This window comes from Sprattus sprattus (genome assembly GCF_963457725.1).
Source record: "Sprattus sprattus genome assembly, chromosome: 15".
Classification (NCBI taxonomy): domain Eukaryota; kingdom Metazoa; phylum Chordata; class Actinopteri; order Clupeiformes; family Clupeidae; genus Sprattus; species Sprattus sprattus.
In genome coordinates, this window is record NC_137913.1 from 20,889,636 (window position 1) to 20,897,165 (window position 7,530).

Sequence of the window (7,530 nt, forward strand, 5' to 3'; positions counted from 1 at the left end):
TTCCTTTCTTTCCTTCTGTCTCTCCCTGTCTCTCTCTCCACAACTAGCGCTTGGGGCACCCCTTGCACCTAATAGAAGCTAGCCGCACAGATGGGCCACAAATTGCACTTTCTTACACCTCTGGGTTCAAGGCAATTTTCCCTGTGCGCCTGTGAAGTTTTCAGATTGCCTCTCTGGCCTTTGAGCTGTGGGCTCTTCAAAGGACTCACTGGTTTATTCTGTCAGTCCTGCATACACACCCACACACAGATGCATGAACACACAATGACACACAAGCGTGCTCTCTCTCTCTCTCTCTGGAGCATAAGCACTCACACAGACACACACACAGACACACACACAGACACACACACACACACACACACACACACACACACACACACACACACACACACACACACACACACACACATACACATACACACACACACACACTCTCTCACACACACACACACACACACACACACACACACACACACACACACACACACGCACACACACACACAAACACACACACACATTTGATCATTTTTATTTGGATCGCCAAATATTGAGTGAAATATCACAGTATCCAAACGATTTTTGTTACACAAGACTGCCACGCTGTGCGAAAAAAAAAGTACATACAGTATATATTATTCGTAAAGGTGACATGGTGTTATCCAGGCAGAAAGGCTGGCAATGACAGCTAATGCAATATCCAGCAAGCTTTTGTTAAGTCCTGCCATCCGCAAACCCCATACACAGAGCCTATGAACACTGTGAGAGGCTGTTCAGGAAAGGCTGTTATTTGGTATTAGTTTGTGAGTGCAGAGTTACTCCATGTAGGCATCAGGTCAGCAGCCTATGATCTCAAGGATAATAACATAAATGTTTACATTTGACTTATCATGACAATATCAGGAGTATTGGGTGAATCCATAAGAACATGAATTGAATTGCTTGTGATTAATTGACGAAGACCAGTCCATGTGCACAGTTTTGTTACAGCAAATTACACATGATTAATTAACTTTACACAATTTTTTCACGGTTATGTTGATGATATGATTATGACAGGTGATGTATAAGCCCTTGAATGTGGGGCAGCACATCATAATATGAGCCAAAGATGTTATGAGACCAAAGATAACGGTTGTACTTGGTGGGGAATTTTGGCAACTTGGCCTTGACTATAAATTTAAAGATGTTTTCGTCAATCGCTGGATTTTGTAGAACAGTGTGTAAAGCCAGGGACACACCAACCCGACATCAAAGAACTAACAGCAACAAAGGCCGACTGTTGCATTGCCTCACGTCGCCTGTGCCAGGGCCAAAGAGCTTGACTTGAACACGCCGCAAACATGGATGGATTAAGAAACCACGGGCCCCTGGGCCTGGACACGTTGAAGCCCCCCCCCCCTAATAATAATTATTTGTGCACTCGCACTCCAATTTTCAGCTTTGCCCAACACATGGTCGTCTGACGGTTAGACGGAGACCTGGAGAGGCCTACAAGCCACAGAGTCTTGCACCTACTGTGAAATTGGACTCATCAGAGAAGACGAACTAGGAGACCCTCCAGTCGGCTTTGGTTCAATCCTTATGGTCTTTTACAAACCTCAGCCAGGCAAAGTACAACGTTGTCCCGGAAGAAAAACTTGCTTCCTTTTGCTCTAACAATGTTCCCCAACTCTGAGAAGTGTTTTTTCCAGCAGGGCAATGCTCCATGCCACACAGCCAGGCCAGTAAAGGTGTGGATGGAGTATCACCAGATCAGGACCCTGTCATGGCCAGCCCAATTTCGAGACCTGAATCCCATAAAAAAAACTCTGAAATGTGATCAAGAGGAAGATGGATGGTCACAAGCCATGAAAAGAAGCCGAGCTGCTTGAATTCTTGCGCCAGGAGTAGCATAAAGTCACCCAACGGCAATGTGAAAGACTGGTGGAGAGCATGCCAAGACACATGAAAGTTGTGATTTTAAATCAAGGTTATTCCACCAAATATTGATTTCTGAACTCTTCCTGAGTTAAAGCATTAGTATTGTGTAGTTTAAAAATGAATATGAGCTTGTTTTCTTTGCATTATTCAAGATCTGAAGACACTGCATATTTTTTGCTATTTTGACCAATTGTCATTTTTCTGCAAATAAATGATCTAAATGACAATATTTTTATTTGAAATTTGGTAGGAATGTTGCCAGTAGGTTATAGAATAAAACTAAAATGTACATTTTACTTTAACACATACCAATAAATAGTAAAACCAGAGAAACTGATAATTTTGAAGTGGTCTCTTAATTTTTTCCGCGGCTGTATAAGGGATCTGACAAAGTCCAAAAAAAACCATCCTTGATCACTGTTGCATTAATCTAGCAACACTTTGACATCCATATGTTTAAAATAAATTTAGAAAGCAGGGTCTGCTTTGCCTACGAACCTTTCGCGCTGGCTGCATTGTCTATAGTTACGCCCCTGGCGCACATGCACATTTTCTAACACAGCACAGGTACACTCAATTAAAGCCATTAGCAAATGAACAAAATGCACCTTCTTCAACAACAAATAAGAGATACATAACAGCGACTTCACGCAGAGGCTCTGGCTTAGGGGCCCCCTGTTCGTTAATCCATCCCTGGCCGCAAAGACTACTGCCAACTACCAGCTACCAACCAGCACGTACATTCTGCACTTGTGTGAGATGAGATTACTTTGATAAGAAGTTGCAAATGGCACTGGTGTTGTCAGCCATTGGTCTGGTTGTGGAAAAAGAAAAGATGATGTGGAGGTGAAAAATTAAGAGGGTCGCACTGAAAGGGTGAAATCATGAATAGTCCTACTACAGCAACAGGCTTTTCAACCTGTGTCAAGAGCTTGAGATACATGAAAACTCTGATTTATTTTTATTTTGCTGAACAGCCAATCAGAGTGATCTCTCTTACCGACGGCCTCTGCAGCTGATTCAACATGGTTAATCAGTGGTAAAGCCGCCGGCAGGGGTCTAGTTCCAACGATGCGAGACACACCGCAAAGGGTTGCAGACATTCACCGTTGGTCCGACATCGGTCGATGGCCGTTCATCGGCTTGGTGTGTCTTAAAACTGTCTGGTTGGCACATTGCAGTCTGGCTAACTTCCACTGCGGTCAGAGACTAGTTTATGGTTGGTACCTTAACAGCAAACACATACATTAGGATCCATGATCAGAGAATCTCTGACAGCCACCTCCTCACCCCCAGCATCAGTCCAGTGTAGCTGAATGTTGTTGCTGCAGGTCGTTTAGGTCAGGCTGGTCCGAACATACTCCGAAACCGATTGCTTTGGGATTCAGCCTTCCGTTTGGTTTCTGTCTAAAGCCGAGGAAACTGGGTTCACCCTCAGCCGCATAAGGGACCCTGAACTACGCTCCAGAAATAGTGATCCCCTGGCCATTTTTGTTGGGTCACACACACACTGCGTGAAAAAGAGTGCGAACAGCGCTGGGGGCAATAACACTGATTACGTGAAGGTCAGACATCAGAGGGGGTGACGGCACAATCTCCCTCTCTGTTTTTGGGGGTACTGATGCTAGACATCACTGGGCAGCTGGTTCTTTGTGCTCGTCTTTACGACTTGTTAAGACAAAAATACATTTATACTTTAGAGACCTCAAATTAATAGTCTGTTAGATGTTAATTTGGACTGGCATTCTAAAGGGGCCAGCTGCCTCTGCATTCTTAATCCTGTTATATGCCATGTCTGAAAATCAGTTGTCTGTAGTCCGCACAAAGTAGACAGCAATGCCGCATTCGGTGACATTATTAATCGCTTGCCCATCAGCGAGCTAATGTGTGAAGTAGTTTGAGCCCAACTCAATAAACAGGAATTCCATTTGCACATTCCTGCTGAGATTTGTTTGCTGTTTGCCTTCCTGCACATCTATAATTGCAGTAACAAACCTCTTTAATAACTCAGTCATCCAGTCTTTGCAAATAGCTCAAGTGCATTCCAATAGCAACAAATGGAGTAATTAGATGATGCTAATTTGTTGTATGGCGGGGGATACTGTACCTATATTCTGACAAACTGAATAGACATATTTGACAGGTGAGTCCGTCTTTGTCTCAGTGAGATGGGATTACTGTGATAAAAAAACGCATTGAGAGAAAAAAAAACACAAGACACACCAGTATTGTTGACTGCCACATTAACAAACCACAGAGCCCATTAGCCCAGAAAGTGCTGACGGGGAAAAAAATAAGAAATTATGAATGGTCACAGCAACATCCGCGCCTCCCCTCATAACACAAGGTTTTTGTTGAATGCAATGGGGAGTCTTTTGAGTGAAGATGAAGGGGAGGAAGGGGACATGCGTAAGTGGGTGGTTTGAAGCAGGGAGATATCATAGACCTGAAGAGACTGAGGAAGTGCCACTCCTATTAATTTCGATTGCCGATGCTAGCTAGGCCAACTTTCAGCCCATGAAGTATTGGAACGCGTATAGTTTGCCTGCAGCAAACCCCATTGTCCACCAGTTTAAAAATTAAATGAAGCTGTATTTTGAAACACCAAAAGGACTTTTTAAGAACATTGAAAATTAGTATAATAGGTCCTCTTTTCAATTTTACTTCAAGTGTAGGTATACTTTTCTTTTCTTTGATGTTGTTCTCTTTTACTTATTGTATTCCTCATACTTTAGTGTATCATTATCATTTACAACAACTGAATAAAATTAAAAATGAGTGGCTTGCAGCAGCACAAGTTTGGTCTGCTGGTAGGGTAACATCTTGCTGGACAAAACTATAAATAATAAAGGAATAAGACATTTTGGACGCTTAATGTGTAACATTTGCATTTACTATCTGATGGCATGCTCATTAAATCAAGCCAACTCAAATAAAACAACTTATAGAACCAATAGATAAAAGTGCACCAATTGGTTATAGAACCAATTTAAAGTGCACATCCTTAGGCAACATACCGGAATTGCACTTAGCGCAATAAACAGTGCATCACGACGGCGTTTGAACAGTCTTTTCAATGCCAAACTTTGATTTATAGCCCACAAGAAGCATGGGGTGTAATATAGGTCTAACACTTGCATTAATTAGAATATTTCTTTCCATGTACTTAAAATCAAGAATTTTAATTATACAAACACAACTATAATAAGATCAATAGGTGCTCATATAGGATGTTGTTGAACTTCCACATAGAGATATGCTGAAATTAATGTATTTATTTACTGTCATCATATTCATGTCACATGACACCATTTCATTATGTTTTTTTTAACAGCATATAAGGGTAATATTTTAGCGTGTTGGGGGTGGGCTTATGGAACTTCCGGGCAAGAGACTATGGCGTAGCCTTCCAGCATGTCTGATGATAGTGTGTGTGACTGTTTATCATTTTGTCTGGGTGTTAGGCTGGTTTGAGCCCGTGTTAGTGGTGTTTGTTAGCATTATCTGTCCACCGTCAGGGTACAGTAAGACCTGCCTTCCAATGTCTCCTGTTCAGTCTGTGTTAATTTCCATGTGCTGATGCTAATAAATGGCATTCCTAAAGCTGTGCGGTGTATGGAGCACAGGAATTGAGATCCCTGCCTCCTAATGCTTCCTTCCACGCTAGATCACCACAACATAATAGTATAAGCCAAAAGCCATTAGCCTTGACACAAATTTCAGCAGCCACTCTTCTTTATTGTTTTCCTGAAAGAAGAAAGAATGTCAGCATTATAAAGTGAGTCTCACGCCCTTGACTAAACGTATGTACAGTATAAGCTGTCATATCAGCAGGGCTGGGGAGTTACTAGTTACCTGTTATGTTAGCTATTTAAATTACAGTCACTTTGGTGATTACAAAGGGGTTACATCCAAATATATTTGGTGAAAATCTTTAAGCTTATATGTAGAAAGTCAAAAAGTAATCAAATGTAATACGTTACATTACTTTGATTAAGTAATTAAAATACACCACATAATCATATTTTTAACATGGTAATTAGTAATCTGTAACATATTACATTTCTAAAGTAACACTCCTAACCCTTAATATCAATAGCAGAGCATGGCAAAGTGTCTGTTTTAATTTTACAAACCTGCTTGAAAACCTCTAACATTTGCAACAGAAAAAGAGCAAAAGAGTGGATTACCAAATTCAATTTGTTTTGTAATTTCTTTATTTAGTTGCACACTTATCAGTTGTAGTTTATGGAGGCTGTCTTTTGCCCACAAAATTGGCACCAGTGGTTCTTCTAAATAGGCTTACCTGACCCATCCAACCGTCCAAATCCTGGCCCCTGGTTTGGAGAGCCTAGCACTAGATTGCCATTGTTAAGCCTATGCTCAATGTATGGAAGTGAGGGCTTGCACCCGCATGCCAAGTGAAGGGTTAATCTCATCCCAGACGTAATTACTTCCAATTGTGATGGTAGTTAGCAATTAGTGGATTAACTGTAATGAGTCTCCTGTTTCCAAGGAGACAGCATTTTAGATGACACTTGTCAATGTGAAGAGCACTTTAGTAAGCAACGGGGGGAGAAAAAAAGGCACAGACTGAGAGACAGTCAATTTCATCAAGCCAGAGAGGAAAAATTAGGATCGGAGTCCATTTAATTATCAGTATGATGATGGACAGCATTATTTTGTTTGTGTAAACTTTAAAACCTATCCACACAAATAATGTAATTAACCTGCACCATGCAACCACTGATGTCAGTCAAGCAGAGAGGGAGTTGAAAGCATTCATCCCCATAGAGGGTATTCAGCGTGGGTGGCAGAATTGTTAAAAGGTCCTCCACTTTTCTGATGCTTTCCTGGAATATGTTTTACTGCAGGCTTATCCACGTGAAACAGAACGGATATTTGCTCACTTTTTCATTTTTGTATTTGTTTTTATGAAGGAGAATACTGACAGGCGGACATTAGAGTGCATGTGCAAAAAGCTGACGTAGAGTACAGAGGTCATGGTATGCGAGATTTTTTTTCTGCTTCAATCAGCCAAATGCCACCTGACTGTCATTAGCACTCTGGTTAATCCTTAATAACAGCTGATGTTGTGATGGACTGAAATTTGGAACGAAACAAAAGCAAGTAGGCTAGCAGAACAGAAGCTACATAAGCCGAGGCCTACAGTCTGCATGGAATCAGAAACAACACTCAGAATTTGGTCTCTATTCTGCCATTTTACCCTGTCTCATTTTTATCAGATAAACCAGAAATGAGACGAGTAGCCTATTTATTTGTCATGGCTTTGGTTGGCAGAGAGAAAGAGAGCAATTTGGGTGTCCAGCATCACCCGATATCAACACTGGACGTCTCTGTATGTAGAGCAGCGAGGCGATTTCAGGCCACAGCAGGCTTTGAGGGGCTGACAGACAGCTTGAAACAATCTCCGAGCGAACAGTTTGATCACTGACAGACAGCATGTGAAGATTTTCTAAGAATCTGCTTTGGTAGCGGTCTCCTGTCCATCCTCAGTTCTGCTTTGCTGCTTTTGAGATCAAGAGCTGGTTTTTCCATTCTTATTGCGAATTGACCATTCAAATTGTAAATCCTGAGTGGAAACGC